Source organism: Apus apus, chromosome 1, assembly GCF_020740795.1.
Source record: "Apus apus isolate bApuApu2 chromosome 1, bApuApu2.pri.cur, whole genome shotgun sequence".
Lineage (NCBI taxonomy): Eukaryota > Metazoa > Chordata > Aves > Apodiformes > Apodidae > Apus > Apus apus.
In genome coordinates, this window is record NC_067282.1 from 137,752,195 (window position 1) to 137,775,908 (window position 23,714).

Genomic DNA, 23,714 nt, shown 5'->3' on the forward strand with positions numbered 1-23,714 from the left:
GAGCTCAGCAGCGGCAGCAGGTCAGCAGCGCGGACCGACCCTGCCCACGCAGAAGCAGGGAAGGCTGCTCCCCGGCTCAAGGCGCGCAGGAGCCGCCGGGAGCGGCGGGGCCCGGCTGCCCTCTCGTGGTCCCGCCCGGTACAGGGCTTCCGAGGAGGGGAGCCAAATTGTTAACCCGAGTGTCCGAAAGCTCTCTCAAATAGATGCTCAAAAAACCCCACCACAATGGTTTCCTTATCTATCCCGCCGGAGCTTACTGAAGGTGACAATGGGCAATGTTAAGAGGAGCAGAGTTGTTTCCACTGAAGTCAAATGCAGAGTTTTGATAGCAATCTCAACAGGTTGAAGCATCATATAGTTTCCCAGCGTTACAATGCATAGGTGCTATAAACAGAATTAGCTTAAAGAAAGGTAGACTCTTACGTATGCACTAACCAAATACACACATGTGCCACCAGGAACAACTTCCCCTAGCAACAGTGGTAAGGATAGGAATTGCATCCTTGTAGCCCACCTATGTTCAGGTTGCAATCATGCCTTAGCAGAAAATCTAGAGCTGGACAGTTTAGATCCTGGAGATCCTGCCTGCAATTCTCTCTTGGACTTGAAAGAGACCTTTCAGCCATTCTGCTCTGAGAATCTGTAGAGGAAACTGAGCTTTCCAAAACAAGAAATTAGGCCAAAGCAACTATTAGTGATTAACGCAAAACATCAGGGTTTAAGCTCAATATTTCAAGAAACAGGATCATAACACTTCTATCTCAACCATGCTGTTGTTTCACAAAAACTCAGCGTCTTAATGTGATCCAAGACCTTTGTGTGTATGTGTCCATAGCAACACTTGTTATGTCACACAATTGCTTGACCCACCAAAGCAAATCAAAAGAACTAGAGCAGAAAAGCCCTCTTGGACAAGCTGGAAGCTCAAGAAGAGTATATGGTTAGTAAAAATTATGCTAGCTTCTGCTGTTTCTTTGGAGAACATAATGCTTTCATTTGATTTAATTGCTTCCTCACAAAATCACTTGCCTTGAACCAAACAAGAATGGGAACAGGGTTTGTATGGCCAATAAAACACAAGTGCCTAGCACCGTATGTCATACTGCTGCAAAGGACACCCACTTACAAAACCCCATACCTCCCATTTTTTAGGGCATCTGTGAAGAAACTTGGCCCTGGCTTGTTCAAAAAAAGTACATCTGGATTACATGACTCTACACGTCCATGACAGATTCATGTAATTGTGTAAAAAGATTGGGAATGAGGTCTCACTCTCTTAGTATCTCTCTCACCATAACACAAACTCAATTAACAGTTTAACTCAAAAAAAGCCTAGCATCAAATTATCACATCGTTTTTGGTGGTAATACATCTGTGCCATTTCTGCTGTAAAGTCACAAGGATGGAGGGAAACCAGAAATAGGGTTCTAGTGGTGCAGAGGATGGTGAAGATCTGGCACATGGCTGACCTTTCCACTAGGTCTTCTCAGGTACCCTACAGATGAACCAGGGCTATTATTCACCCCTTTTCACATTTCTAGTAATGTGCAGCCAACTATACATGGCTACATTATGCATAACTTCTCAACCCTTCCAACCCTACCTTCCTTATTCATCAGATACATGAAAGCTACAGGATGGTTCCCACCACCAAAGCAGCAGCAATGTCTGGAACTTGTAGACTGTTCATTCTTTACACTTTAGTCATCATATTTTCACTTTTCTCTTTGAAATTACAAAAAAGTATCTGCTTAACCCTTCTACCCTTTCTTTTAAAAACTTCCTGTGGTTTTGCTGGCATCACAGAGCTATGGGACCAAGAGTCTACACCTCTGCCTTAAATTAACCTAATGCTTAAAAAAAAGTGGCATCCTCATCATGATGCCACTTGACCCAGTGAAATGATGTTTGACAATAGAAAGTTATTTAATTAGGATTAACTCTACATATGGTCAGGTCCAAGAGAGGTCTCTGGAGATGAACTTTTATTTTCTGTTTGACATGTCCCAGAGGGGAATGACTACATTGAATAGACTCTGCCCAAGGTTTCTGGCAGACTGAGGCAAGAGGATGGAGGGGATTAGGACTTGCAGCAGGGGTGCCTTCTGTCACCGCTGCAATATGCCTCTGGCTAGACAAACATTAGGATAAGGTTTTAAGGAGCAGACTGACTTCAGGGAGTTAAGAGTTGGCTGTCAAAATTCATGAGACAGCATTGCACAGTACACTCCTGATATTTTCTGTTGCTCATTCAGCAGCCAGTGACATCTGTTCCTGTCATTATGGTGCTAATTCACAGATTCAGTATGTTCTTTAATTGCAAAATTAATTTTAACAAGTTAGAGTCCCTATGTATGCACAGTACTGGGTACAAGTGTGTGGACTTTTCTATTCTCTCTTCAAATGAAGGATATTGTTTGAGGTTATTAGTACCTGCATAAGCAAGGACTTTAAGTATTTGGATAACATTAAAACCTTGATGGCTTCAGTTACCAATCTGATCTCCTTATGTCCCCTTTTTATAAGAATTACATTCAGTTAGTGTGTCCCTTCTGTCTCCTCCATGCTCCAATTGCATGGTACTAGGACAGATGTTTAAGTAATTGGGAGGATGTTTATTAGGGGATTTTTTAGATAAAGTCTCTAGTCACAGGGGAATAGGACATTAAGCAGCTTATTCCCTATTGTGAACATTAAAGGACTTAGGATCATAGAGATGGAAGCCACTGCAAAAATCAGAGCTAGAGAAAGCCATTTTAGCAAAAGCATACGCAAGTATACAAAAGAGACAAATACATATTTTTTGTTTGAAAAACAAACAGGTTTAATTTAAAAAAAAAAAAAACAACAGCTTATAGGTTTTATTATAAAATAAGTTTGCAGTACAAAAAAACTTCCTCTCCCTTGCGAAAACTGTAACAAAATTCCCTGACAGGTATACAAATGACAGAGTAAAGAAGATAGGAGCTTAGCTCCAGCTCAGACTAATAAATACTAGAAATCTTTCACCTCAGGATTCTGTCATGTTGGAGATGAATAGTTTTCCAACAAATCTGGGCTCTTCACCCACTTACTACCCACCTTGCTTTGGCCAACATTATACATGGTAGATTCAATTAATCTCAGGCATATCACTGCAGACTTCAGATAAATTTCATTGGCCCACTGTTGAGTTCAAGGAAAATTGTGTTCAGTGCATTCTCAGTGTCAAGATAAACTTGACTTTGCAGCAGCTCCCAGCTGAAGTTTATAAGCAGAAATAAATGTTACTGGGAGAAGGCAAAAAGATCCTGAAAAGGGATCTTGATTTAATCTTGGGCAACTACAGATATTCATTAGGCTTTCTGAAATGACCACTGGGCAGGGGATGAGGGCAAGAACACTGCCAGAAGAATTTCTATCTGACATTTTTCCAATTATTAACCAATGCCACATCACCTGTCAACCAGTGTGCTCTCAGTGATGGTAGTTCCACTGGAGTTACTGAAAACAGGCCATCAGACCCTCTCCTGGTGTAAGCTTTCTCCCAACCCTCCTCCCCACCAGTTCCTCATTCCTTCCATATTCCCTTTCACTTCTCTTCCCTCCCTTTCACTCCTGCCCTGCCCTCCTTCCTTTCTTTTCTCCATCCATCCATTTTTTACTTGGGGAAGGAAAAGAATTTTCCTTTGATTGATCTGGTCTTGTCATGAGCACACTGAGACACAACACATAAACGTTGTGTGTACACCACTGCACCCATGGAGAGAGAAAAAACCTAATAATGGAAAAGTTCCTTCCAATATTTCCTAAAGGCCTATAATCTACTGCAATCACCACCAAAACAAGTATCACAGCTAATCCTGTGCAACGGTTCTTACATGTGATTGGAAAGCTTGCACTACCACTAACTCACATTTGCCAGTTCTCATGACATCAATGAAAGTCTAATGATGTTATTTTTTTTTTCCCAGAGAGCCACAGTTCCTTAAAACAATTACTAAATGACCTTTTATTTTCTTAACGAGAGCTGTTTCACACCCTTGTGCTTGCAAAGAGCTTGAAAATTGAAGTTGAGGGAATTATAAAAGCTTTATAAAAATACCCTCAAAATTTAAATAAAAAGGAGTTTATTATTGTTGCTATTTTGATTTTTAAGCCTTAAAACTGAGCACAAAAGCATCTCTGCAAAAATAAATGAAGTGCTAGAACTACAGATGCTAAAAGGAGGTATCATATAAATAAGATTTTAATCTTATTAGGACTGCATAGAAACATTTTTAGAAGGAAGCTTTACCCTTTCCACAACTACATTTTGCACAGGAAGCATCCAAATCCCTACCAAGTTGCAACTACAAACTTGGTGCTCTTGCACCTTCCCCACAGAAGTTGCAACCTTATTCACAACATCCTCTATGAGATATTTTCTCTCGCTGAAGGCATCACAGCTACTATAGTTCCCAGACTATTATGCCTTCTCCAACAGGAGATACCGATATATGAAGTAGACATTAATGGAGCCTAGAGCAACAAAAGAGAAAGTAATAAAAAACAAGCCTTAAGTAGTGCCCTGAAACAATGCAACAACCTAGAGCCATTAACAATCTGACCTAAAATAAACCATGAAATTCAGGATGACTTGACAAAAAGTTTATTTTTTTTTTCCCTTTGGCAAAAGTGGTGCATTTCCACAGAAAATATCAATTTTGCTGTAACCACAAATGTCTGTCAAATCATTTCAATGGAAAAGTTTCCAACCAACACTAATCATTAGTCACTTGAAAATGTACACTAAAACAAAGGACATTTTGGTGTACATCTGCAGCCAATCAACAAACTAATTTGAAACAAAAGAAGTCCATATACAGTTGGAAAAACAAAAAGACCAGCCAAACTGAGCAGCTGCCAAGAATGTAGCCTTGAGAGAACATCTGAACAACACCAAGATATGTTGTTCTGCACTAATCTTGGGCGAAGCTCTTGATTGTGATTAATTTCTGCGCTATATCATAATTTTTTGCTCTATCATCGTTTTGCGATGTTCAGGACTACCTAAACCTATGACCACCAGACTCCATCCATCCTGTTCTTTAGTAGTTTTAATCAAGGAAGATTGATTCATATATGAGCCTTTACAAAAAAAAAAAAAAAAAAGCCCTGTCACCTATGGGAAATGTCACCACTGCAAAACCTTCAGACACATCTAACGTGTCCTGCCTGACACGCTGGTTAGAAGAACGGTTAATTTAGCAAAAAATCCCAGCAAGACTCCACTGCCATCCAGTTGCATGGCACACAACATCTTATGGCAAGCAACATGATTTTTTAGCACTCAATCAACAGCTCGTTTGCTTTGCTGTTGTACTTCTTTTTGCTTTGGAAATCATTGCTGCTACTGCTCTGCTGTACTAGTTCATAAAGAGCCCTAGAAGACGCACAGTAAGATAGAATATAGTACCAAGAAAAATCAAACACAATTTTTAACTACAGTGGGGATCCTTCCCTTTTGGCTACAGTAGGGGTAAAAAAATATGCTGTGTCTGGAGATGTTCCATGAAACTTCTCAGCCTCGTATTCCCCATGTGAGTTGAAGTAATTTTATATGTAACTCATTGCATAAATAATTCAAAATCAAAAGAGTGAAGAAAGCAGCATCTGACCTAGAAAGGAACCAGCTTTTATTTTCAACTAACTTTTAATGATAGTCTGAATACTTTTAAAGTAGTGAAATACAAATTGAACCACCCAATGGAGTAGAAGTTACATTCAGCATCCTAAAATGCTAGTTATGAAAATGTAAATGTCTTCCAAGAAAAAGAGGCCACTGTTTGAAAAAATAACCAAATAACATAAAATATCCCTCGAGGGAATTAAAAATTTCTTCCTTGCTCACGTCATTCTAGCAGAACAGAGAACTGCTTAACTAATTAGTAAAATGATTGGCAGACTCCTCTTTCTCAAATATACCAAAGATATGAAAATAAATGGGAAATTGAGTTAGGAAGAAGGAATATGAGAATCTGTGAAGTATTTGTCTAGAAGCTGCAGCTGCATCTTAGCTAGAAATTTCTTCAAAACCCAGCACACTGCATACAGGAAGGTCTGTAACAATTTGTAGTATGGACATGTAGTGCACATCCACCTACAAGGGCCTTGCAATATTTTATTTATGCACTGAGAAAACAATCAGATATGTGTCAGAAATTAAGACTGAACATTAGAATATATGCTATTTTCCAAAAGACAACTGTCATTCTAGCAATGAAAAAGAAAACCTCAAAGGTCATGCAATTTCTAAAACAGGTCCCATGAATTGCAAGATAATAATAAAAAAAGTGGCTCTTATTTAAATGAGAGTTATGTGTACCAGCCCAGGATTTCTATTAACAGTTTGATAGTAGAACACTGAGAATTTAATTTCCTGGGACAAGAAGGATACATCACAGAACCATTAAAAAATTCAATTTCCTGATCTGGTTGTTAAAAGGTTAATTTTGAGAATCACTTAAAACTTGTGCTTCAGCTAGACAGCATTAGGGTAGCCAGTCATGAGGGTCATTTATCTCAAGCCCTCCTAGTTGAGGCCACTCTCCAGCACTCCTGAGGTGTCTGAAAAAGTTACCGTGTCAGGGAACATGAAACATATCAGAACTATTTTTTAACTCCTGTCCTGAGAGCTGTCTTATTGTCTCTTCTCTTCCTTTTTCCCCTCCCAAAATACTGTGATTCACTACCTGTCAAGTGGCATTCATCCATGGGACCTGGCAGGATGGATGAAATACTGGAAGTCTGCTTTGCTATTTTGAGACAAGTGATTGCACAGGAGTAGCAAGTGGGAGCACAGGAAAGAGATGTGATGAAGCTCTACCCAACAGCAGTATTTGAATAACAAATTGACTTTACATTCCAATTAGCAGGGCTTTACCATTTATGATGGTCTGCAGCAGCTTGGAAAGGAGTAGAGGAGTTCAGAAATATGCATACATTTACAAAGACACCTTCCAAGAGAGCAGCTACCAAATAACATTCTCCTTTATAACCTGATTGAAATAATCATCACACAGTCAAGCACAGTTTGCTGGTTACTCTCAAAGCAAAACATGCTTCCAGCTGTGAGAGATAATTACTGTTTATTGACTGGCTTTTGAGGACTTTCATGCTATATTTAGTTGTAGGGTCGTTTGGATTTTTTATTTGCATCACAAGCACTGATGAAAAAGGCTGATGTTTAGAGCAGTCAGCTGTCTTCCAATGATTAACCTCTTATTTAACTTCCGAATATGTTTCACCTGCAAATGTGCTTGGACTTCTAGATTAACCATGGTCAAACTCTTGTGGAACTAGTAATTGCATTCCTCAGCATTTTCTACTGATCGCACTTTGTTCTTCTATGGTGGTGTTTGTTTCTTTGTTTTGAGTATCTTGGCAAACACCAGAAAGGACAGTTAATTATAGCCATCTCACTATGGAGGAAAGATTTTAGAAGCATCCATACCAGTAGTATTCTACCTAGTTCAGTGTGCCTACTCTGTAGTGGTCAGCACAGTTGCTCCAGAGGCAGAACCAGAAAATACATACAATAGGGTTTATAACCCATTCATCTCCAGTAGTTACAGCAGCAATAGAGTTATACACTTAGGGCAGGAATTTTTAAATCTCTTCCAGGACATTTTTCTGGAATGCAGTTTCTGTTAGCCTGTATCTTTATTCCATTTGTTTCACGGATGACATAAGCAAAGCCCAGAAAGGCAGCATTAAATATGACTTAAGGTCTGTGAGGGTACTCAAGGAAACTGACTGTCCAGTCTCTCCTTTCAGTGTTTTCTTCCACTCTGGTGTCATGTGAGGACAATGCAACTGGAACTATGTAAAAAATGCAATGGCAAACAGCAAAGGTCAGACTGCAGCTCTGGTGCCACAACTTTGGCAGTTTCAGACACAGGAAAGGGAAAAGCATAAAGAAAGACCAAGGAATCAAAATAATTAAAAAGTTTTGCTAAAATATTCTTTCTTAAACCAAGATGTTTTTCTTTGGAATTGGGCCTGAAGTTTTAAATCACCTAAAACTGAAGCATTTAATTTTGAAGCAAACAATGTCACAATTGAAACACTGAAAACATATTTTTTTTTTCATATTTTGTCTGAATTGTTCCAAAGATTGTTTTCAGATAAATCCAAAAGAGTTCCCACCTCCTTCAACCTGTTCAATATATTAATTAGGGTCCCAAATGGACTCATCACAACATGCCAATTGCAAAACTCATCCCCTGGCTATACAGAAACGTTGATTATATTTCTACCCAGCTCTGTGGAGGACACATGACTAATTGCAGAATTAAAATAGTCAGAAAGCAGCAACAAGATCAAGCAAGAACAATGGTGATTGTTGCTAGAAGATACAGGACCACTTGGTATTAAAGAGGATGGAAAAGCAAAGACTGCTCCTAATTTTGAGGATTACTCGAATCTATAGGAGGACTTAGAATGTATTATGCCCTCTTTGTGAATCAGGGGCTCAGAGCCAGACAATATATTGTAGAAATACATTTTCACAAAATCACAGAATTTTCAGAGTCGAAATGGACCTCTAGAGATCATCTAGTCCAATTCCCCTGCTAAAGTAGGATTCTCTGACTACATTCCTATATTCCTCCCAAGTGATCAGTCCCATTTTTCCACATTCTGTAACTTGCCTTCTTCCATTTAATTTTTACAGAAGACCCTGGAAAATGCAGATCTCCTACCTCCTCTGCTTGATTTCTTCCTCATAGAGATGCTTTGGTCTTGAGCTTGGAGCAAGTAGTGTCTGAAAGTTAACCAGCTCTCATGGACATCCACACCTTCCAGGGCCCTGGCCCATGATATTCCACTGAATAGTTCTTCAAAGAGGCTAAACTTTGAGTTGCTTAAGTTCAGTGCTGTAATCTTACTTATTTCTCTGCTTCTTCCACACAAAATATTAAGGTCCACCATTTTGTGGTCACTACAGCCAAGATTGCCCGCAGCCTTCACATCCCAAAAGAGACCTTTTTTGTTTGTTAATACCAGGTCCAGCAGCACAGCCCTCCTCATAGGTTCTTCAGCCACATGCATCAGAAAGTTGTAATCAACACTCTGCAGGAACTTCCTAGACCATGCATGCCTGGCTGTGTTGCCTTTCCAGGAAAGATCAGGGTGGTTGAAGTCCCCCATGAGAACCAGAGCCTGTGATTGTGAGACTACTTTCAGCTGTCAGTAGAGGGCCTCATCAACCTCCTCATCCTTATCAGGTGGCCTATAGTAAACACCCACAAGAGTGTCCCCCATATTAGCCTGCCCCTTAATTCTCACCCATAAGCTCTCTACACCTTCTTCCTTCTGTCCTAGGCAGAGCTCAACACCTTCCAGGTGCTCTTTCACACAAAGAGCCACTCCACCACCCAGCTTTGATGACCTGTCTTTCCTAAACAGTACGTAGCCATCCCTGACAGAATTCCAATCATCTGAACTATCCCACCACGTCTCAGTGATTGCAATGAGATCATGGCCCTGTGACTGCACAGACCTCTACCTCATCATGTTTGTTTCCATAACACATGCATTGGTATAAATGCACTTCAGCTGGGTTAATGGTCCTGCCACCTTTTCAAAGGGAGAAGGCCTAATTCCCACCAGACAGTTCTCAGATGCTTCCATAGCTGCCAGCTTATTGTCTCTCATCTCCACTGAGACAGGTGGCAGTAGGACCTTACTACTACACTGTCCCACTGGTACTGGCATGCCACTCCCAGACTCCTCTCCAGTAAGCCCAGTTTTTTCCCTGCTCCCCCTTGAGTCTTTTAGAGTAATATTGCTATCACCAGGGTAACTCACAGCAGTTCACCATATATTCTATCTTCCTACCCCCGTATACAGCCAGGAAAATTAATACAGAGTCGATTTATGGCCTCTGTGATGAAAAGAAGATTGGAATATTTACTTACAGGAGTTTTTATCTGCACTGAACACAAAGATGGGAGCAACAACAGAAGAAAGTTACAAAATGGCCATCTTGCTCTTACAAGTGACTGTTTACTTGGTTTTACAGAAGAATGAAGCATCAGACAAGTAAGGAAGTAAACTTCCCCTCCTTTTAAGACTGGAATCCAGCCTGTCATCTGGTTTACTGTAGACAAAGAGGTTTATGATCAAACTATAATCTCAATTGTAATTTCCTATTTGAAGGTTCAGGGAGCAAGAAGGTCTATGAAAAGGATTAAAGTTGGCCTGATTCTGCCTCTCATTGAATTTAAAGGAAGCTTTATTGGTAACTTCAGTGGGGGGGATTAGATCAATGATGAGTGCTTGTGAATATCATATCCTAGGGCAGAGTGAGATTAAAAGATTCTTAACACTATGAAAATTAATGTATTATTAAAACTACTGGAGTATTCAAAAACAGATTCAGGTTGATTCATAGGATAAGGACAGTTGTAGGGTAATGCATCATAACATATAAAATTAAGCAAAATAAGCAGGCATTAATAAGTTTAAAGCAGAATACATCATGCAAATGACCACCTTGTCTGAATTCATTCATGCTTGCACAAGTCACTTTCACTGAAGAAAATAAGATAGAACTTTAAGTCAATGGGTAGTTGTGGTTGTCCTAGCAGAGCAATACCTGCAGCCTCCCTACAGTATTGCCAGAAAGAAGCAAAAGCTTTAAGGCATATTCTTTAAGATCCTCCATAAAACTAATTCTAATCAGATCTATCCCTCTTTAGTAAAGCTTGAAAGAATAAGAGCACAATAAATGGTCAGGAGTGGTTTTTCACCTCTAGTGTCATAGCATTGTTCAGCACTGGTTTTCTAATCACAGCTAGTGGCATCAAAAGAAATATGGTCTTATTAACTATGGCCCAGCCAAATACACCAGGTAGAGGACTGACCTCTTTCTCCACTTTAAAACAAACATAATATGCTCTCTCCACCATCTGACTGGGTGGTGGAGAGTGTATACCATCCACAATCTCCAACTTCTCCCATCTGATTGACAACCCTGCATTTTGCAGGTGCTATTTCCTCAAGTTCACATCTACTTTACTCCTGAGAGTGCTTAGTTTTCTGTCAATGGCGGAAGTCCTGGCATGGTTTAAGAGTGCACAGTCTGCCTTTTATCCAAACTGAAAGTCAACTTTCTGCAAGGAAGACAAAGCTATAACATCCCTTCTGGTTACTGAGATTTATTATAAAAGTTTTTCTGTCCTTTGTGAGGCACTCTCTTCTCTATTGCCCTGATTACATTCACATTGAAATCAGCTGCAAAAAATCATCCTGACCCTGATGGGAACAGGATCTGCAGTAATCTGTAATTAAGGCAAGTACTTATGTTCTTGGAGGTAGAGAGAAAAAAAGGTTTCACCTTTGCCCTTCACATACATAAAGCAGCTAGCTGGTTTGGAGGCTTTGCACATCAGTAATGACTTATGCTGTCTACTTGTGAAAGGGTAATATGCACTTCAGTACTATTAATAAAGTGCTGCATTATAACAAATCCATCCCACTGGTTGCTCATTTTCAGTCACAGTCTCAGTTTTGTTTCCCACCCCTAAAATCTACAGAGCAGATGTGCCAGCAAGGGAGTAATTTAAACATTATGAACATCATACCACAGCAGCAGGAAGGTGTCCACATGGTCACCAGTAACTTCTCAAATCACGAAGAAATGAAAAGGCCTGGAAAACAACTTATTTTCACAATTAGAGATCAAAGCTGAAATTACATGCAAAAGTGCCTGTTTGTCTCTGTAGGAGGAACAAGAGAAGGGAGAATTGGCTCTACTGCTTGTTCATGCTGTATCTTGCCTTTTAATAAATTGCTTGTTATAATTCCCAGTGAAGTAAACTAAACAACTCCCATTGTCTTAAATAATTAATCTAGTCCAGGAAATAATTTCAGAACTTTTCAGCGCCACTAAATTCATTCAAGAAGATGAAGAAAGAAAAATTACTCAAGAAAAATATTAAAACTAAATTCAATCTTCTGCTTTTAATATGAATGGGTAGAACGCTAGCCTGTGACTTTGAAAACCTGGCTTCAGTCCCACCTGCTATTTAACTTAACAGAAATTTTTTAAAGGAGCAATTGAAATTCAAGTATCTTCCATATATCAACTATTCTCTGATTGGGGCACTTTTTCAAGAATAGCCCATCCATAGCACATGGACTATAATCCCACATGCCACAGGGGAAAGGACTTCATCACATCACTATCAAATGCTTTTACCATTAGACTGTTGTGTAAACTGGAGTACCATCACCATCTAGTCCTTCTCCATACATTTTTTCCCATGAATGCCAAGGCTGCTGCTGCATTCCACACATGGAGCCTATTCTAAGAGATATACCCTGGCCAATGTCCTGATAGAAGCCAGACCACGGAAGGAAGGCACAACCAGTGTTCAAATTCTGCCTGGATCTACATAAAGGTCCAGCACATTGCTCTACCGTAACGTAACAGGAGCCATTAAGGACACGTGTTACTTCATGTGAACAAAACACTTCACTGGCAAAAGTGTCTGTAGGACTATCTGTGTGGGTAAGAAGTTAGTCTTGGATCTGAGCATCTAAATCTCCCTTTGTCCTGAAGTCTTTTGCATTTATCTGTTCGGAGCTCAGTTTTGCCCATCAGGAGTGGAGACACAACACTAACCTAACAAAAGTGACAAGAAGACAAACATACACATATAAAAAAGAAAAATCTGGAGTCCTGAGATGTAAACAGATGTTAAATTTGTATCAGAGAGAGAAATAAACTTAAAAGGTGCACATCTCTGTTTCTGTGTGAACCTCCATGCACTTCCCCCTTGGATTATGCTTTTCTCGCTGTGTTTACGGGAAACTGAAAAATGATTGCAAGGAAGAATACTACTTTTTAAAGGCTTCAGTTTGCAGATACTATAACAGATAGCTTAAGAGATATTTTAATGCCTTTCTGACTAATGCTGTATTTCCTAGTAAATGTATAAATATGTCATTGTTAAATAAACAGTCCTCTAACTTCTTGTAATTACACACAGCTGCAAAAACCTGTTTGCTCAAATGTCAGGAAGCAACACAGAACTTATTGACTTTTCAGATTTTCCCATATCCCTAGGCAATTTATGCTGAAGCTTGAGATGGTATATATATTTTCTTTCTTTCTTTCTTTCTTTCTTTCTTTCTTTCTTTCTTTCTTTCTTTCTTTCTTTCTTTCTTTCTTTCTCTTTCTTTCTTTCTTTCTTTCTTTCTTTCTTTCTCTTTCTTTCTTTCTTTCTTTCTTTCTTTCTTTCTCTCTTTCTTTCTCTCTTTCTTTCTCTCTTTCTCTCTTTCTCTTTCTTTCTCTCTTTCTCTCTTTCTCTCTTTCTCTCTTTCTCTCTTTCTCTCTTTCTCTCTTTCTCTCTTTCTTTCTCTCTTTCTTTCTCTCTTTCTTTCTCTCTTTCTTTCTTTCTTTCCCATCCTTATAAATTGATTTCAGTTTGGTTTTTTTTAGGTTTTATGGTGCATTCACCTCAAATGATTCTTGCATTTTGCCCTTTTCTCAGAGAGCTGTGACTAGAACAAGCTTTTCACAAAGATTTTAATTAAAACAAAGAGAGTTGAAGGTCAAGATAGACAATCACAGGTATCAGCTTTTCATGATATCCACAGGTTCATACTCTGCAGACAACTCTGCTACACTTTGCCAATTTAAATAAACGTGCTGGCCAAAATGTCTGTAATTTATTGAGTTTCAAACAAACACACACAAAGACCCAAGTAGGATCATAAACCCACAGAAGACTTTTAGAATGAAAGATGGCCCTAAATTAAAGCCTTGATCCAGCCTCTTGACTGCACTAGAAAATCATATCCAAACCTGTTAATTCAAAAACTAGTGATGAGAGCCATATAAATATTTTAATAAATATAAAATATCTTAGTACATATAGCTTTTTTGCCTGGCTTGTTTCCTTAGAATGAATAAAAACAAAATCCCAAGTCTAAACTCACTATAAAATCTGGAAAATTTCTCATCCAGCTCCAGGTTCTGACAGTTTTCCCCCCTATTGGAATTCTGTGCCAAATAAGGAGTAAGACTTCTGTTTTCCAAGCAGCCCTAGATTGAAATCCTTAAATGGCATTGAAGGGAAAAAAAAAATAATAAAAAACAACAAAAACAACAGGAAAAACCCCCACAAACAAACAAAAAACCACTATTGCAAAGTTCTATTTCTTACTACACTGCAGTATAGATGCCATTATTAAAAAGGGATTCATTTTATTAAATACTGAGAATTTGTTTGTAAGCAGAAAGTTTAGGAATAATGAATTCCAAAGACAAGGAGAAGCTCTCATCTGCTTTAGATGAGATGGTCTCTGACCAACAAGAGAGAACCTGAAGTGTTTTAAAGTTTATGTGAGCTGTAGAGTTTTAATCTCACCTGATCAGGACAAGGCTGTGAATTTTATCTCACAAGATACATTTTACCTGCAAAATTCTGTCATTGTCAATGCTCAAAGTCTAATTTCTGCCATAGAAATGAAGGTCAGGGCTGGGAGTGCACAGACTAAAGGGGAAATGGAACAGGAAGAAAAGCGTGTGGGGCTACTTAAGGCTCTAATCCTGGTGCATCCTCTTTCACTAGCTCCAAAAGCTCATGTGTAATACTCCCCCCCACACACAGCCCAGGAGGATATGGCTGATAAATTCCAGGTGCAATGAAAACCTTTGGAAAGCATCTCAAAAAAGCAACTCTTTCCAGGAACTCTGATTCTTGACCTCCATCTTCCCTTTAGAAAGGTGAGCAATCACAGTAAGTACCTAACCGAAATTAACTAGAATTCATTCTACTGGTGTGATAATGAATGGAAGGAAAATTACAATTGTTTCCAGCAATACATACATTTTGATCACAGGAGTTTTCTGTAATAGATAAGGCAGGCACTGGTTTTGTCACATGCATAGAGAATGCAGTGGCTGAAACAAGCTCCAGCTTTTAATATCCACTAATATATTTCAAAACAATTATTTCCTTTCTATTTTGTTTTCAAGAAAAAACTAAACAGCATCTTTGTGGTAATATACAGATTGTTGAATAGAGTTTTAAATAGATGCAGGGTGCTTTGAGCTGGATGCTAAAGCAGATGGGAGCCAACGTAATTGTTGGAAAATGAGGTTGACATTCATGTTTCCTGACACACATATATGGGGGCAGACTGCATCATTCTGCTCCTGCTGAAGAGCTGGGATTTGGGCCAGAGAGCTGCAATAGTCAGGTTGAGAGGACATACAGGCAAAACGATGCTGCTCAAGGTGAATATTGCATGACTTCCACCATCTAGTGCAAATACAGGAACAATGCTACTTCATTGCTATTATTATTACTGCTTCTTTCCTCAGATGCTGAACTTTTAGACTTTTTTCTCTTTTTGCAACCTAGCAGTGACAGGAATTGAAGGTCTATGTGTTAAATAATTTAAATATAGAATATCTAACAATAAAAGTCTGAGTTATTTTCTTTCATTCACTATTTTAATCACAATCACTTTCTTGAGTGAGTTGGAGAAAAGGCTACATTTTCTCTGTTCCAAGACCAGTGTTTCAGTAGAGATTAATATTAATTGCAGAAAATAACACAAAAGCCACAATATCTTTCTCTGGATATACGTGCCAGCTATCTTAACAAGGCAGGAAGAAAACAAGCTACATCAAAAATCTATTTTGTCCAGATACAGTTTGCCTCAGGAAACAATTTACTGGGCAGAAGGTTCCTTCAGCTAACATGGCCTACTGTGTTTAAAAACTGATTCTTACATGCTTCTCTTAACCAGGGACTCCCAGAGGAACTTTTCTACCCTCACACTTTTTGCCATCTGCCTTGCAGTCACATGAGCAATGCATTCTTCCCATCAACAAAAATCCCTCTTTGTGCTCATAGCCATTATGAGGACCAGATGTTCTTAGGTCTCACTAGACCTAAGCCATACAGATACAGCTGGCAGTAATCTAATTAGGCATAAACAGGTCTCCTCTCCCCTGAAATAGCCATTCATCTTATGACCAACTGGTGTGTTCAGACACCTTAAAATGTTCAGCTGGCTAGTTAACTTGCTTTAATGTCAAGAAGAAGGAGGTGTATATGTATAGGTTTATATAATGTCCCTTCCTTCTGTAGATGTCTGGCCTTTAGGCTACACGCCAAGACCAAAAATGCACAACATAAACTCAGAGACCTACCCTTTTATCTGTAAAAGCAATGCACACGTACACCAGTTCATCCAAATTCAACTCAGTGATTTAGGAGCTAGATTGCCTTGTTACGGTTTTATCTGAGCATTATCTTACAATGAATATTATAAACACATGGACTGACTTACAGAAGGTTTACCTGTTGATTCAGTGTGGTTGGGAATCATCTTTTTTTCCATTACTCTTTGCTCGTTCCCTTTCCTTTGAGTCCTTTACTTTTGCAGGCACCTACACCACTTCACACACTTCTCTCCAGTCCACATCATGTCGTTTCTGATTGCCACGTTTCTGACACAGAGGTGACAACACCTGAACTGAAAGATGTAGAAAGGCTCCTTCGGTCAGGACAGAAGCAAGCTGTACTTCATCCTCTGAGCATGCAGATGGGAATGGGGCATTGCTGTGTTCTCCAGTAGGCCTGTACAAAGACAGACATAAGCTCTATCAACCAGCGCTAAGGAAAAGACCAAGTTATTCTCTCAGATTTCATCAAGAGGAGAACACTAGGCACTCCCAGTAGTTTGCTGGATCAGAGGTTTGCTGTACCTTATCATTGCTGCTGCACTTCTGGGTGCCAGCTGTGGCATTGAATTATTTCTGATACTTGAGGTTGGTGTGGAGAGTTCACTTTTTTCACTGAGCAGGACAGTCCTTGCCACTGGTTATTCAAATATTTTTATTTCAAAGCTGACTTAACATAACCCATTTCTGCTTGAAGAGGTCCCAGAACTCCACCAGAAACCTTGGCTACTGCAAACTACAGTCTTTCAGGTGAGGCAGGCTGAGTGCATAAAACACACACTGCAACCCTCCCACATGGTCATCTTAACTGAAATAATTTCTTTGAAGCACTGTCTTTATTTAAATTTTTAATCATATTACTTCAGCTGCAATGAGAACCTTAAAGAACCTGAGGGAGAAGTGGTGCCCAGTCAACTCCCTACCACAAACAAGCTTGTTTCAAGAGTATGCCAGCTGCCTAAGCTCCCAGAACAAGCTCTGGAAGTCCATCAGCAACCAGCTATAGGAATGGCCCAGCCACATAACCTCCACTAACTGTTACATTAAGAGCCACAAGGAGCTGTTAAGAAATCTCAACATTGTTCTAACCTTAAAGTGTTCTGCTTGATTTTTATACTGTGAAGGATTAGAGCGTGCACTTCCCAAGACTATGGAAAACCTTGCTTAAATTTTAGGGATCTGTGGACTGAGAGTGGGGGAAGACTCCTTTATTGCATTAGCCTAAAGACCTGAGTTCAGCTGACTGTGGGACTCAGGGTGTCCCACTGTGCCCTCCTGACACCTCAATCTTTCGATCAAACTCAGCAAAACTCTTGGCACATGGCACAAACCACAGGTATCTGCAAAACAAACCATCTGTCGAGCAGGTACAATCCTTGCTTTTCCTCTAAGGGACTGATTTTCCAAATTTTTCCAATGTACCTTACTCCCCTATCAAGTGAACAGTATCTAGAAGCAAAGGCAGGCAGTGGATGTGAATATATCTCACTTTTTTTAAAATTACACACACCTTGCTTTCCTATTGCAGCTCATCACTCCTAGCCATTTATTCTGCTGTTTTTACTGTTCTAATAAAATTTATATTGGGAAAGGACAAAGAAAAGCATAAAAGAAGAACAGCAAAGCCCATTAAATCCCTATCCAACAGGTGTAAGTGCCTGGATGAAATTTAAGGAATTGAAGAATTAGGACCGGAGTGCTCAAGTCCTGAACAAAACAGGAACCAGAGCTAGCCAGACAATGTTCCAGCACTGCATTTTTCCACTGGGAAATGGCTCTCACTGATACGTTCCACTGGAATGAGTTTGTTCAGAGATCGGCTTGGAAGCTGACTCCTTCCTTACCCTTAATCCCAGAAGTATTCCTCACCGCCTGACAGAGACCTGAAAGCCTTGAAGGACCCACAGACCAGACTTCAGCTCTTCTGTAAGTTGGCTTCATGGGTGCTACCTCTTAAAGTTGTCTGGGATCCCAGGCTTCACTGCAGATCAACCTAGGCTCTGCCAGCTTCTTAGCAGATGACTATGAGCCTGGGAGTCCTCAAGATAGGAGCCTCTTTGTATGGCTAGCTCCTTTGCCTTTTTTTCCCCAAGGATCAGAGGCTGGCTGCCAGCTGAAGTCTTCAAAAGAAGACAGGTAATCTTAGCTGCAATGCAGGTGCAGTTTCAAAACCTCTAAATTTTTATCAAAACAGAAAATTCCATGACTGCTTGACTCCAGCAGAGGAAAACCCCAAGCCCCTCATTCTGTCACAGATATGAAAATGTCAAAATTTCAGTGGATGAGAACATGGAAAATACCCTTTCCTATGGAAGTCCTGTAACCAGGGAAATTTCTTACCTGTTGTAAGTCGTATTTCGACCATGGCAATAAGAGCTGAAAAGTCTGATCATGGGAAGTAGGACATGGGCAATGTGCCTGCTCATGATGTGACAGTTGCTGATTGTCATCAGTGGCCTGTCTTTCAGCCTACACAAATCCTCTCTAACTGAGCAGTGAGAGTGCCAGTGCTGCTCCTCCTTTTAGGAAGATGTGGTGTGAAAGAAGGACACAAAAAAACAAAGCCAATCACCCTGCTGTTGCTGAGGCTGAGGAGTGACCCTGAACTAAAAATAAAATAAAATACAATATGCTTGTGAAGTGAGAAAGGCTTCTGTTGTGTTGATTTAAACATTTGCAGGCAATTGCAGGCAATCTCAATTCATTTCAAGGTTAGAGAAGTTTGCATAAATGCTTCTCCTTTAAGAGATCAGAATACACATAATTTAGAGAACTTAAGTATTTATGACTGGAAACAAGCCTGTTTGTTAATCGTTAACTGATGAACTGAATCCTCCTTCAGGTCATGTTTTGAAATAAGATATAGAAAAACAGTAAAGAGGATTCAGCAGCCCCAGTCTTAAAATATCAAAACAAAAAGGAAAAAAGAGATGGAAGTGGCTTAGGTCAGGGTTAGTGCTTGATAAGGACAAGTGAAATACAAGGAATTTTTTATAGTGTATTTTCCATTCCTGTTAAAGTAGTCATCTACTAATTATCTCATGTGGTGGGTGATTACCATAATGTATGTTCACATCACAAAATTATAGCTGGTAAATAATTCTTCCTTCTCCCATAACTGTTGGAAAGTAAATATTGACCAATATGAATCTGGTATTGAAAGGGAGTCCTGGATAATGGGAGGGGTTTGGACAAGGAAAAGTGCTTGCCTTGAATGGGTGCTTGTGGAGAAGAAAACACCTCCAAGAAAGCAGGAAATCCAAGCAATGAATCTGCTTAAGAGCCTCAATTCTTCTCTCTCCCTGCTGTTGACTTGGCTAACAGAGACAATGAAGATTATGCTTCCCCTGCAAGAAACAGGAAAGATTATTCCACGATAAGAAATTGCACCGGCTGAGGCCCTTGTGGAGAGAAATAAAAAAAAATTAAAAAAAAAAAAAAAGAGAGCAGCAGAGCAGAGATCTTAAACCCAAAACCCTAAATCTTTGGCTGAGTCAACTCTAGTCAAACCAAACAAAAAGACTTTCCAAAACCCTTCTGCAATTACTGCTACTGCTTCAAATCAGGAGACAAAGACTGAAACCGTGCCCTGGTTCTGGGTGTTACTGGAAAACAAACAGTGACTTGGACTCATGCTAATGTTACAGAGAAGGGATACATGCATTTAATCATTCATTTTTGGTATGGATTCAGTTTCTGGCTTTACCAAATGCATTATACCTTCACCTGATAAAAACGGTTTTGTATCTTCGTGCACAAGAAGCCCCAGGGAGGATGCGCTTATTTATTTCAAGTTTCTGCACATGGGCTCAGCCTGATTTAGAACACACTTGGGAGGCAGCCTAAATATTTTGAATCTGACCATTTCTGCTGTCACTATCCACCTGAAAGCTTAAAATTACAATGACAGACATATGTCTAAATCAGATGCTATTTCCTTATAGCAAGTTATCCTACCATCACAGGGAATACATCTAAATCAAATAAAAACATCCCTGCAGAGTTCTGCATCATTACAGGCAAGATCCATCTTCATCTCCCTGTCCCATCCCTGTGGATTGCTGCAGTAGGAAAGAGGATCAGTGCATTGCTTTTGCATCTTTCCCAGTCTTGCTAGAGCCTTGCTGCCTCTCAAAGTTCAAGGGAAGTGTAATCTTGGATTATTCTTGCCTAAGAAGAGAAGGATTTTCTTTTTCAGCTAACCTACTAGCAAGCTCTGTCTGGATCGGTTTCAATTTTTGGGATATTTTGGCATAAAGACATCTGTCTGGCTCCCTGACAAACTAAGTCCAAAATGGGAAGATGACACAATGCAGGGCAGAGACACCTAAGAAGTGTCTCTGTATGAGCTAACATGGGAACCAGAAGCAGGGCTGACTCCCAGCTTACATCATGCTCGGAAATTTAATTCTGTATGTAATAATCATCTAAGCTAGTGTTGCTAACTCGGTGCCTCTGTATTGAACTCTTTTGCTCAGTATGGACATGGAAAAGGCAAAACAACCTTCTTTCAAATGTTGTATTACCAGAGAGAGTGTTCAAATGGCATTCCCACCCTCCATCTGGTCTTTTAGTCAAGATCTCCACAGAGGAAGAGAGCATGTCCTTGAAGAGGATATTCCCTCAGGGCATCAGCTGAAATCCCAACTCTCCTGCCCTTAGAAAGCCCTCTCATAAGGTATCATCTCACAGGTCGGAAGCACCGGCAGCCGGTGATGAGTAAATCATATCCCATAATCTCTTTAATACAAGTCTTGCTCCTGCCTCCTAATAAATGAAAACACTATGTTTCCGTTAATAAGAAATGCATGAAAGTGTGCCATTCATAAAAAGATTCAATTAAGCATACGAAGCATATCCTGCTGTGACCCACATTTCAGTAACAAAGTGATCTCCTTTCTTGTGTGGCAGTGGGACTTGTTCAGGCAACTTTTAGTTTTGATTTTTCTTTTTTTTTTTTTTTTTAAACATGCAAGTTGCCTCATTCAGAAAACCTAGTCAAATCTTCAGGACTAGTTCTACAAATACACAATAATTGTCCAGACCAAAAGTACTTAATACATCTGTTTATTTGAATAAAGGTTGCCAAATTGCTTTTTTTTTTCTCCTTGAAAGAGAAAAAAAAGTCCCTTTTCTTCCTCTTAATGGAAAATATAGAAGAGTTTTGCTTTAGGCCCATTAGATCAGAAGGAATAACAAGGAAATTGCTCACAAGAGCAAGATCCTCATTCCCCAAGTTTTTGTCTTCTGAATAATTATATTCAGATCTGAAGGTAAAAAGTAAAATGTTATTTGAAGACTTGATTTTGCAGAATATTTTAAGCATTTTTGTCATCTTTGATTTCAACAGTCTGAGACAGAAAAGCAAGAAAATGAAGGAAACTGATTCACCACAAGGTAGTCCAATATCACTAACTAGAGAGAACAGTCCACAAAGGTACTGCCTCACCTTCAAATTAATCCCTTACACAAAAGTAGTTATTTCACTGTCATGGAGATGCTTTATCCCAAGCAAACATATTCCACTGAAAATACTCAAAGCAATTACTGAGCATGTATCTTTCTAATACTTTTTCTGAAGAACAGGATCATTTAATTAGGGAATTTGAGTGAATCCTGGCTCACTGAAGTCAACGGGAGTCTGCTACTAATTCCACTGGTGTCAGGGTTTAAGCTTCAGATTTCAAAAGGACTGCCTATCTGCTTAAACTTAAGCAAGTACTTAGGTATGCTGCAGCATTGGGTCATAAACCTCCTCTTTCTTTACAAAGTCTGGTAGAACTTTGTGTTGCGATAAAAAAAGTATTAATGAATTTCTATCAATTAGAAATTGCTTCCTATTTAATTCCCCACTGAATGCTCATGTCCTGCTATCTAGCTGCACAGAGAAACTCTAAGTGATCTCTTTTGGGTTGGATAGATATCTCACCATCTCGGATGAGCTAAAGGATTTGTCCCATTGCTGTGGAAGACGCCACAGTCTTAACTGACACATGCCTACTACAACAGCAAAGCAGCCTAGACAAAAAACTCCTGATAAACTGGATAAACAAAGATGCTGCAAGAGCTCTCTTCACCATGAAGCAGCCTTTGGGTACTGTACGTGTATGTTCAAGACCCCTCTCAAAGCTGGAGAATGAAAATCATGTTCTCAGCAGCAAGGACAATCTAGCACAATGCAACTTTGTTTACGTAAAGGCAAAGCTCAGCTGTGCTGGATGCTGAGTTTTCCTGAAGAAGTAAAAAAATTCTCACAGAAGCTAAGACAAGTCTTACCACATCCCAATCTGTATACAAAGCTCACTTCTTTAACCTTGCCCTTTTCTCTTTCTACCACAAGAATACAGCTGTGGATTGTTTTGAAACAAAACCCACAGAAAATGGTACAAATAACAGCACGCACATTTGTCCTCCAGGGGAAAAGCTGAGAGACTAAACAACACGTAATACACATTAGCTGCATCACTTTTTACAGACTGCAACATGCTTGGAGGCTGACATTTGCAAAAGCCATGGAAGCACGCAGCACCCTGCTCCATGAATAGGCTCTTCAACCCACATGGAAATCGCTGGCTTGGAACAATATGCATTGTCCATAATCAGGATTTAATACTGAAAATGCTCAGAAGTCAAAACAATGGAGCATTATTAAAAGGAGTCATATCACTTTTATGTGTATGCCACTCCACTCCACACAGCAACCACCTCCAATCCCAAAAGAAGTGCTCAAGGATATCCATATTTAAACCCCAACCTGACTACACATCCAGGTAATCAGAGTACCTGTGGGCAAGTTCTTCCCCAACCTTTCCTTCAGAGCCAAGGTATTCACTCCCAGGGAGCTCAGTGACTGCTTGCACTGTCTGGACTGGGGTACAGCCCCACAGTTGCCAGGCTTCAGTAAAATCCTTCATTTTACCATCCCCTCTTTGGCACGTGCCTTCAACAAGCACCAAAGACTTTAATACTCGCACAGCAAAGTCAGCACAAATAAACTGCACCAGGGGTAAACAGTTGATGATTTAAGCAGAACAAGGCCTAAATACATCCAGGAGTATGGTTACTTGATTTGCCTAACACAAATGCAAGCATTTAGAAACCTAAAGCATAGCAGTATAGGAAATATCTTTTAACATAAGTCTAGTGACTGCTAGTGTTAAAACTTTAATAAAAGTGGATCGATTTCTAATAAAATTAACCCAACACCTTTGGAAAATCAGTCACGTTCTAATTAAAAATGCACTGAATAATTTTTAAAACTCTAGCAAAAGTTATTGAAGTGCCATAGCCTAAAATACAACAATAACAGGAGGTGAATGATAATTCAGTCACAAATCATTCTTGTAACGCCTTTTTTTGGACATTGGGTGTAAGCAAATCTCAACATTATCTCATAAGTTTTGTTCAGCATTGCTGTGAAGTAAACAAGAAGGTCACTACAAAAAAGCCAAGGCAAGGACCTATTACACATCTCAGTTGAACT